Here is a 12006-nt window from a genome sequence, read left to right as displayed (position 1 = left end):
GACTTTAACACGAGGGAAAAGATGGCGCGTTAACGAGAACATAATTAACCTTTGCTTTTTGAAAAACAGCCTTCAAAAACAATCATGAGATGGCAACGCCGTGATTGGAGGAGGGAGGGTCTGGGAAGGGGGGTGCTGCAAAGCACACTTCAGATAACAAAAGAGGGGAAGCGACGGCTTCAGAAACAGACAGTGATGTTACAAATCAATGGAAAGATCAATGCTGAGCCTCCCCCACTCTGCTCTCTTCTTTTCCTCCTCCTCCTGCCTCCTCCCATCCCTCTCTCTCTCCCTCCTCCTCCTTCCCCCTCTCTCCTTCCAACAGCAGGGGGGGGTTGAACACACAGCACTCTACATAAGCACTGATAGCCATCATAAAGGGCCGTTTCTCCAGCTCACCGATTCGCCGCTCACTCACCACCGGTCAGCCCTCGGTCGATAGCACGTCTCTCGGAGCCACCGGCAGGTCTCGCTCCATGCCGCCCCTCACTCGAGGGAAGAAAAACCGCGCACGCTGGTTTTGGACAAGATGGACAGAGCGACGAGGGGAGAGGAAGGAAGAGAGAAGGGATGGATGGATGGAAGGAAGCGACTGCTGAGAAAGAGTGAGGACAAGGAAGAAAGAGGAGGAAGCAGAGGGAGAGACAGTGCAGAGGCCTTCATCAGAGCAACGTGCACAGAGAGAGGGGGGGGTGGAGAGAGAGAGAGAGAGAGAGAGAGAGAGAGAGAGAGAGAGAGAGAGAGAGAGAGAGAGAGAGGAGAGAGAGAGAGAGAGAGAGAGAGAGAGAGAGAGAGAGAGAGAGCAAGTGGTCCCAGCTCAAGAGAGAGAGAAAGAGAGAGAAAACACCATAGTCAGGCTCCTCGCCGTGGTACTTAATTAGTATTTCAGCTGCTTCATTGCTTTTTTTTCCCTATCCTGTGAGGGAGACAGGAAGTGGAGGAGCTTGATTGCCTTTTCTTTCTCAGTCTATCAGCTCAGCTTACACCCACCCACTCCACACACCACACACACACGTAAAGGCTATACCCTCATCCAGTGCTCTCACCATCCATCCATCCATCCCCAGAACCATCACCACCCATCATGCAGATTTAGTGCTGGGTGCCAGCAGAAAAAAACATCACTTCCTGTAATCAGGAGAGACGATCAGACAGAGGCGCAGGGTGATCGCTCATTTCAGCCTCCACTTCACTGCTCTTTTCCGCCTCCTTTTTAGGACATTTTCACAAAATAAGAGGAAACAATTCTGCAACGCGTCTGTGGCAGGGAACACACACACACACCTGATTCAACAAACAGCATAAGGGGAAAGCAATCTGATTGTTCAGATCAGTCAGCAAGCTCTAAGCAGCAGGAGGCTCTTTTCTTCCCCGCTCCTCTTGTTGCTGGTGAAGCCGAGATTCACTCTGGTCTTTAAATAATGGCCGTTTCACAGGGTGAGCGCATCGATGTGCTGGGATGTCTGACAGACTAAAAGATCGGTCGCCAGGAGGAGGCAGGAAATGAGAGCGACTTCACTGAGGCGTCGCCAGGGAGAGGGGATAACCGCGGCTCGAACGTGATGCAGGCAGTGCAGTACAATGACCAAGCTGTCAACATCCTCAAGGGGAACCTTGCATATCTGCCAAGAAGTGATAAGAGAGCAAGTGGTCCCAGCTCAAGACTGGTCATTTAACATGGAGTATAGATGGCCTTTGCGGAGAGAGTACAGATGGCCTATGTGGTTGGATGCAGCCAAGACTCCGTCCTTCTATATGGGGACAAGGCCAATGGCAAAACTCCCCCACAAACAGGCATGAGAAGTCAATTCCAAGAAATCTCAGACCATAAAGTATTTCAAAATCACTGCACAGATGGTCACTGAAAAAGTAATCCTGATGTATCTACAATCGAAGTTGACATATTCTTAAATAATCCCTGCACAAATCTGGGATTGCCTGATATCTGTCTGCATATTTATACAAACACTCATCAGAGCACAGATATTGGTCATTCACAGTCAAATCAGATAGAATGCAGGAAAAGTATCCCAGATTTCCCTCAATGTTTGTCTACATAAGGTCCAAAAACCAACCCCAGTAAAAATATTTTTGTTTAAAAATGTTGTCTGTATGCAAACATACAATGTTGTGCCAATATTTTAAGTCTCCACAACATACAAACCAGTTGAAACAAGATGTGAATTTTTTGATCATTTATTGGAGTAAAATGGTATGTGGGTTAGCTAGTACTAGGAGGGTGAATTGGAATAGTTGATCATTTAGTGTACAAAGTGCCAATGTTGTATATTCATAGATAAATACACAGTTATCTCTAGATGTAGAATCTCTGATACAACAGTGACATTTTGTACACTAAATGCCCTTACAATGAGCAACTTCCTGATAGATTTCCATGATCCATCAGAGATCCATGATTTCCATAACTACGCAACATACCTCAAATACTGGAGCAACATAATATTGCCCAAATTTAGGGCCTTATAGAAAATCAATGAGTATGCCATACTATGTAGTGATTCATTCAGTCATACTGAGAACATGTTTGTCTTTCATCCTACAAAGTCTGGGCTGACCGAAAAATACTTCAAGATATTAATGCCCAAATATGGCTTCCCAGACTAAATATCAAAGGCTGAAAAAATGATGAGGACATAGGATTTGAAAGGAAATGTTTTACAGGCCTTTGTTTAGGACCCATTTACAATATAGACGAGGTCTGAACAAAATATGAGACAGTGCATCAACAACCTTATCTGATTTGACATGACACAGAATGACCCATATGCTATCATTTTTCAGAGGGGAAAAAGGCACGTTCAACCTTGCAGCCTTTCCAGAAAGACTGGTAATTATTGGGTTGTCATATCTAGAGAATGGGTTAATGTGAGCGCAGGCTCTAGTGAAGGCTTTGGTTGGAAAAGAACAAGGAGAAGAGGAGGAGAAACTGTGGCAGAGGCTGCTTCACACTCTGCATCTCAATTGTGCTTATTACCAAAAGGCCGCTGCCGCTGCCATTTGAATAAAATCAATAGCCGTGTTGACTTAGACTTTATTGCATTTCTGTCGCCTCATCTGGCCAGTTAATGTTTCTTTCATAAGGCAACCCTCATGACATGTTGTGCGCCTGCCATGGTAAGTGTATCCTTTAAAAAGGGAGAGGGAGAGAGATAGAGGGAGAGAGATAGATAGAGAGAGCGGGAGAGAGATAGATAGAGAGAGCGGGGAGAGAGAGAGAGAGAGCGAGAGAGAAGGAAAAAAAGAGAAAACATGCCATTTGGGGATGAGAGGAAAAGACAGTGGCGCGCTCCATCTTCAAATTACTCTCTCTCTCTCTCCGGTGGGTGGCGGCGGCAGGGTATAAGCGAGGGCAAACATTTCGGCAGGCTGAAATTGAAGTGCAGGTCTTTCGCCTTTTTGGTCCATATCGTGCCCCTTTTTTTCCGCGGCCGCAGACCCCTGAAAATAGACTCAGTATCGGGCCATTTTGGGCAAGAGAACAACATCATCATCATCATCTCTGCCACCGCAGCCGGCTGCAGCTGCCGAGGGGGCTGTGAATTAGCTTTTTCAGCGGCAGCCTTCACCTCTGGCTGCCTAAAGGATGGAGGGAATAAGTGCCTGGGAGCCTTCATCTCCTTTTTATGGTGCGTTTGCTCCTCTGTGTGTCAGCGGCGGGGACGGCCTGGGCCAGCGATGCCGGCTGATGAGGCCTGTGACATCATGAAGCTCTTCATAAATAACGGGCAGGCAGGAGAGAGGAGCAGGAGAGAGCAAAGAGGCTAGTTCACTGGACAAGCTTAAAGGAGTTGGGAGCAGGGTAGGAATTTCACGGTGGCTACGACGGCCAGGTTTACAGGCCACGGTGGCCTTTGTGCCCCCTTCTTTCAATATTCTGCTTTGCGTCCTACTAATAAAATAATCTTAGCATTCACAGCGCAAATTAATTTAGTCTTTTACGCAGTGGAGAAAGTGGCAGCGCAAGAAAGAAAGTGCGTCCAAATTCACCCATTCTCAGTTGAACTACTCGCGAAGTAGCTTATTCATCACACAGACATCACAAGCATCACATGAGAGATTTTTCTCAGCTTTTAAACGATGTTAGCCGATAACTGCTGTGTTGAACGGTTCGCGAGAAAAGTAAATAATATAATTCAATTTAATCATACTGAAGGTTTTGCGTCCCATGATCTCCCTACCCATTCATCTCGGTGGAATACTTTGCGAACCCTTCTTTTAACACATGACAAACCATATATCAGAATAAACAGGAGACCTTACCGAACACAAAGGTGTAAAGCAGTCCCCTGTACAGTTAGCCGTTCCAGAGTAATCCAGTTTTGAATTTGCAGTAAAGTTCGACATACATGGATGTCTCCAAATTTGGGCTTTAAGTTTTACAATGTGTTTAAATTGTTCCACATTATTTCATAACGGGCCAAATACAAAATAAATGTTACAAATATCGCCTAGATATTGGTAAATCAGAGGACAGCTGACTAAGAGTTTGTGAAAGTAGCCTTAATGATCACAACATGCTAAGCATGCATCTAGGCTATTTGAGTTTCTTAAAGCTGAGCTGTGCTTAAGTTGTTCAATACATGATTTCATAACAGGCCAAATATAAAATAAATGTTATATATAGCCTAGATATCTGTAAATATTAGATAGTCAGATGAGTTACAGTTCTATGTAATGTCATGTTTTTGTAATGTTTCATACAGTGATGCAGGTCTACTGCAGTGAATAGGCTAAATACAACTTTGATCATTTTTATAGCCTACTACTGTATAGTTAACTTTGGCCTTGGTGCCCTGACATGTGGCCTTTGTGCCCCCCACCAAATATGCCCAACTGAAGGCCAAGTGGCCTTGCCCCCAGAATGGTGAAACTCCAAGCCTGGTTGGGAGTCATGGGTACTTTTTACCTCAGTGAATTACTAGACTAACCCCTACAGAAATCTTGTTATGGACCAGCACTAGGGTACCAATGAGTTTGTTAAATGCACCAACACAAACATTTGTCAAGACTGAGGGCCTTACAAGAAAAAAAAAAATGGGGGGGGGGGGGGGGGGGCACCTTTGCTGTGCAGAAACGCTGAACAGCTTGAGGCAACAGATTTATTACAAATTGAACCATTAGATCACATTGCTGCGGTTCACTGTTTACTCCTCTCTCTTTCTCGCTCACAAGCTCTTTTTCTTCCATCCCTCCCTCCTTCCTTTTTTCTTTCTTCCTCTTTCTCTCTCTCTCTCTCCCTCCCTCTCTCTCTTTCTGACAGCTCTCTTCCCCAAGAGGAGCAACATTAGGGGAGAAGTGCAAGCGACTGCAACAGAAAAATCAAACCAATCAGGTATCCGCGCAGTCAGCCCCGTATCACCACATCACCGCGGAGGAGGAGGAGGCGGATGAGAGGAAGCAGCGGGAGAGGCGAGCTGCCTCCTCGGTCACGCTTTCCAAAGGGCTGGAGGCCTAGCACACAAGGGCAAGCAAGGGCAAAATGGAGGAGGGGAAAGAGGGAGACAGAGAGAGAAAAGGGAGAGAGAAAGAGTAATAAAGGAAAGAGAGGGGCGAGATGGAGATACAGTTTGAAAGACAATGGAGAAAGCAAGAAGGGACAGAGAGGAAGGATGGAGAGAGAGAGAGAGAAAAAAAAAAAGAGAGCAGGTCCCAGTACTGTGCTCCCGTGACGAGTCAGCACTGATTAGAGAACACAGGGTGTCAGGAAGGTCATGGGCGTTTGCCCGTGTGCACATAACTCACTGCTCAGATCCGCGCACGTTTCCTCATTAAAACATCAGTCAGGAGACGCCCTCATCGCCCCTCCTCATTCACAGCACGTGGACAACAGGGGTCAAAAACCTGCCCCCGCCCACCACCTCCTGTCCCCTCCCACACTCTCCCTATTCCCTCTCCCCCTTCCCCACGACTGCAGTCTGAGCACCCCGTCATCTGGGAGGACTGTCCAGTCTGTTTTATAGCCCACGCCTGCAGGAAGGTTTGGCTTTATGTGCATGCTGGACCCAAGGTGGACCCTACTATGGTCATCAACACATATACCCACCCAGGCCACTCAAGTTCTCCTAGCGCGCCACGCTTCCCATATTACAACCCCACTGGCAATGAAAAGGCTCACTACGCATAGACACACACACACAAAAAGATCGTTATACTGTGTAATAATGTTAATGCCGATGTGCTTCATTAAAACATCATTCACCGGTGATGACTAGGATTACCGTCGTGATCATTTCAAGGGTAGTAAACGTTAGCGTGACCTTTTGCCTGACTTAATTGAACGGACAGTCTTTTTTTATTATCATTATTGATCCGGGGTCCCTCGTGTGGCGGATCAATTGTGTACACCTCCCAATACAGCGGCTCACCACGGAAGTGAAGCTGGAGCTGATCACTGATTGGCTATTGATTGTCGCTTTGCCTTCAGCTGGGGCGCCTTGAAAGGAAAATCAAAACCGCTGCCGATAAGGTACATTCGGTCCTTCATGACTACAGCTAGTTCCAAAAACAAAATGGCAGATCTAAAAGGTTGAAGGACCATTGGAATTATGGAAGCTTGTTCCAAAACAATAGCCCTTTCCAATAGGCTCTTTCCTGCAGCTATATTAGCGTAAATAAAAACATCAACCTAAATGATTAAGGGCTTCAACCGTTTTTTAAAGGAAAAAAGGGGAAAACAAGCATAAAGGTTCCAGCTTAGCCGTCCTCCTCCTCTCCAATGACCAGCAGCTGCTGACAAACGTCCATTTGACTGAAAAACACTCAAGAGTGCCCCCTGCTTAGCCTAATGCATCATCTCATCTCCCCATCTCTCCCTATGTCTGTGTCTCTCTCCATCCCTCGCTCACTCTCCTTCCTCAGACTAATGCACTTACAAATGACCCACGCGGGGCTACGACTCCAGCAGGCTCGCTCCCCTTGCTGTGCGCAGGCTAGCCCTGGGAAAACGAGAGGCATTATCTAAGGATGGTGCAATATTACAGGAGTCACTACATAAACAGCTCCAGGCAGCCACGGGAGGCAAGCAATAAAACACTGGCATGTGTGTTTGAGTTCTACTGTATGTGTGTGTGTGTGTGTGTGTGTGTGTGTGTGTGCCTGTGTGTGCGAGTAGGCATATATCCATGCCATGATCACCATCGTGCTGTGTCACTACATAAGGCAATCTTATTCCTAACCAGTCGTCTCTCTCGCTCACTCTGCCCACACACACATTCACTACGCATACACAAATATGTGAACGAACACACGGGGAGGCACACACACACACACACACACACACACACACACACACGGTGACCGGCTCCGCTTCCAAGGGTCTGGCCAGTTTGGTTTTATATCCTCTCATAACTATCCACTTCATTTTCCACTCACTCCAACAACAACACACACTCACACTCATACATCTCACCCACACAGCCACATTATGTGCAACACCACACGCTTGCCCTTCTGACAACCAAAACACACTCATTTTGTTAATAGTTCTCCCCTCCTCTCTCTTTTCCTGGCCTTCTCCGCATCCTCTCGGTGCTACACCCCAGTAATCCTGTGGTGCTTTCATTTCCCCACATCTGCTTTGGTTTTGCTTTAAAATTACCAACCCCCCCACCCCCACCCTTGTCCCGTAGGATGACTCCCAAAGTAAACCTCTGTCTGATCTGGGACAAACATCTTGGAGCAATCTAGGAAGAGTGCTCTCATAAGTCTCTCATAATGTTCTTATTTGCTGGGAGGCCAGGGCTGGAAACAAGGCTCCATGGCAGCTTTTTCCTGGCCCCACACACACACACAAACAAACAAACACACTCACACAATGTCACTCACTTGTGCACTGAGCTATTGCCAGCTCGGTGCTCCTCTAGACAGTGCCTGCGTTTGTTCTTTTCATTTATTCTACAGACAAATGAATTACCTGAAAAAACAGACATTCAGTCAGTGGAATGGAGACATTGAGCATATTTAGGCTGTAGAGGGTGTGAGAAAGCTGCAGACAGAACGGACGAGAAACTGCTGTCTGTGCGTGAGAGCTCTGTCACCTTGGTTTCAGACGAGACTTCAGTGAGGCACAGGCTCACAGATGGAAAACACACTTTCACACACTGAGACAAAGAGCCTTCAGTCAACAAAATACCACATTCGGCTGGTGGCCGTCTACACATTCTGCTTCACTCCTCAAACACCACAAATGCACTGACAGGTGATAATGAGCCCTAAATGAAATGTGAACAAAACAACTCAACAACCGGATTTAAATAGCCATAACAGTCACAGATAGCTACTCCTGACGATAAGCTAAACAGTATGCAAGCAGCAGACAGCAGACTAGCAAAGCAAAACAAAAACCATCACAGCTTCTCATTACAAAAGCCTGAGCTCTCAACTGCCTATCCATCTCACAGTGGCGCTAGCAAAAGTGTGACATGATGTTAGCGTGCGTTAGCAGGAACCTCCTGTTCAGGAGATGGGTACGTGCAGAAGACAAACTGTCAGGAAGCACAAAGCCATCACCACAATCTCTGCTCAGTGTAGATATGATAAGCCTGTCTTTGTGGATGGGTGGGGTGGTGGGGGATGGATAAAGGGGCCCCGTCTCATTTCTGCCAGCATGCCCTACGTGTCAGCCTAATACCTTAAAACAACACACCAAGCAGGCACGGCTACAGCCAATTACCCTTGTTTCTGGCACTTGTAAAGAGCAGAAAAAATTGAGTATGTGCGTGTGTGTGTGTGTGGGGGGGGGGGGGGGTAAAAACATCTTCTGAGAAGAATGAAAGTGCTTCTGGCTTGCTATTGCTTGCTGTCAGTGCGTGTTGACAGATTGTTAAATTTAATGAGTACACGGCACTTGAATGGCTTGTCCTATCAAGACTTCTTTAAGGAAACCACTCTTACTTTGTCCAGGCCATTCTATCTCTGCACCGGTGGAGAAAATAGAAATGAAAATCACTCTCTGAGTGAATTCATGACAAGGGTAGAGAGAGAGAGAGAGAGAGAGAGAGAGAGAAATATGTCCAGTCCTGGTGAATGGAAAGAATGGCTAGAGACGATAAGCCAGCCAGGGGTGATCTGATTTGACAGCTAATCACCAAAGGCAGTGAAGAGGTATGCAAGCACTGTACATAAAAATACATGTATATGAACTGTATGGCATCTCTCAATCTTCAGCCTATATTCTATTCCACAAAGCTTCTCAGATAACAAGGGGAAAAACACAGTAGTATTTTAAGGCCAAAGAAAAAAAATAGAAAAGCTAACTATTTTACTCTGCTAACGCTCCATTGTCACATCCAGGGGGAGGGTTGGAACAAGTTGGAAGGAAAGGTTTTTGTCTCAGGTCTTTGTGCTTCAAAATGATCATGTGACGAGGACAATTGAGGGGGGGGGGAAACACTGCAACTAACCGTCCCTCTCAGGGGATAACTTTTGACAAATCAGCTCTTGAGCCAAGGCAAAGAGAGCTCCGCCAGCCTCCACATGGGACATCCTTCCTCAACACACACACACACACACACACACACACACACCCCTCAGGCGGTGCCAACATGTCCTAGTGCGCGTCCTCCATTGGCCGTGTGTTATTTACAGCTCTGTCGCTCGCCTCTTCACCCCTCTCCCAGCGGCCGTGACTCAAAATTGCCCTCTTGGGTCGTTTCAGAAACACACAGGCGCATGCACCCACACACACACAGTCTCCTTCGAGGGATTCACTTTATGCCAAGTTCACTAACCAGATTACCTCTGTTCTTTTTCTACGTGGACTGCACCCATTCACTTCACTTCACACCACCTCTACATCCTCTATCCTGGAGGGACCTCCAAGCACAACGCCCAGGCAGAGAGAGAAAAATGTCATGTTACCAAGAGAGGAAAAAAAACAGGTACCAATAATAGATTGGGGCACTCACCCATGTTTGGAAATGCAAACAAGACATCCTCACTCACACGCCCGCCCCTCTGAGAAAACAGCTGTTTATGTACATGGAGGACAGACAGGAAAGCACTACGTAGAAATGGGGCACGTTCCTGGTCACATAGTGAAACAACATCAGTCCTGAACTTCTGCCTGATATCTGTCTGGGTAGATAAAAGCACTACGTACTTCATAAGGCTATCAGTGAGTCCTAAGGGTCTGTGACCTACAGTATAAACAGGATGATTGAACAATCCCCACAGTTAACAATGTGTTTCAGTGTAACAGACTATTAAAACTATTAGTCATTTGTTGCTGTTCAATGTGATGCTACTGAAAAAACTGCCAACAGGGAATGAGGCAGTGTAGCGGGGGGGGGGGGGGGGGGGGGGGCAACAAGCAAAGCAAAAGGTTTATGATGTACGCTTCAAGGCTGCTTACAAGATACTGTAAGGAATATCTCTGTTTTTGAAAGGGTTAAGTGCTGCTAGTGACACGGATTTCACTCCACAGCAAGAGCACACACAAACACGTGCACACAGACACACACACACACACACACACACACACAGATACACTTCCCTCGGCAATACCCTTGAGAGTATTTTCATGCCCTCTAGCTGGAGAAGAATGATTACTAATAGATGGTGGCTACCGTGTTTGACTCCCGCTCCCTGTCTCTATCTGTCTCACTCAACAGAGCAGAAGATTAGACCTCTTACTATGTTTCTATAGCACTGGCCAGGGGCCTGTAGCTTTTTCATACAGACTTGGCTCTCCCAGCGAAGGAGGGGGGGAAAAAAGCTCTAGAAAGAGCTTCAGGAAACAAGTAGAGAGATTTATGCACAGTCCATAAACAAATGATTCATCATAATGGTCCTAAAGAGGACGGCTGGGAAACTGTGCCTGCGCTCATTTCGAGGCAAAGAGAAAGATTTCCGCTGACTAGGCCTAGCACAATGCACATGCTTCTATAGATCTTAACAAAAACTTACAAAGACTAATGGTTAACATAACATGAAACACAAGCTCAACAATGTAATAAATAAGCACCGCACATTGACAATTATAGCCTACAGCTTGGGGTTTCCAACAACGGCACGAGTTATCCTTAAGGCACTGTTCTTAGTCACCACTTCTGAATTTCAGTTGTTAATCCTAACTTATGGGGCAGGGTAGGAAGTCCCTATATGGTGCCTGTCAAAGTCTCCTCTCTTGTCTGATTTCATTGCAATTCAGTGAAGTAGCAAACAGGATGTATAAGGCGTAACTGATGAAACCGCTAGCTTGTGGCTTTGACCAGCAACGTGTGGTAAGCAACTAATGTACGCACACCACAAAACAATGAGTAGTTCAAGACTGAGGTCACAAAGCAGCTGAATATAGACACTGGCCACCACACACATACACAGAAGAGCATACTGTCTCAGACATGCTGCAGTCACAAGCTGCTGAAAGGTCCATTTGGTTTAAGTTCAACCCTGCAGCAGGTGGCTTTACCAGTCTGTTTATACAACACTGACAGAGAGAGCCAGGACACAATGAAACAATTATAATGACTTCATGGACAACAACCTCCAGCATTTTTTTTTTTTAGTTAAAAAAAAAAACTGTAAATTGTGCTGCAAACTTGCATCACACACAAGTTAACAGAGAATGACACTTCACATTAAACATAAAACTGAAAAAGTATAATGACCCATCGTTACTCTGGCATATACACTATATACTTTTAATGAAATAGTGATGCTAGAAAACTGAGAAGCGTTTAAATATTTTTTCCATGTATGTGTTTGGAACTTTTATTTCAACAAATTGATACTTAACTAACGGAAACAATACAGCTCAATTGGTTAAGCGTTTCTTGAACGTGCTCAGCAACTTAATTCTCAATTTACAGTCTGTATGAATCTGTCAATTTACGTAACTATGCTTTCTAAATCATGTTATCATTACATGTCTGTCAATTCAGGGTTGCAGATTACAGATTATCTGATGGTTGGCAAAATGGCTTTAACACACGGTGGATGATCAAGTTCATTCTAAGCAAACAAGATCATCTTGAGAACATTTAG

The sequence above is a fragment of the Alosa sapidissima genome, chromosome 7 (genome assembly GCF_018492685.1).
Source record: "Alosa sapidissima isolate fAloSap1 chromosome 7, fAloSap1.pri, whole genome shotgun sequence".
NCBI lineage: Eukaryota > Metazoa > Chordata > Actinopteri > Clupeiformes > Clupeidae > Alosa > Alosa sapidissima.
This window is presented reverse-complemented; position numbering follows the sequence as displayed.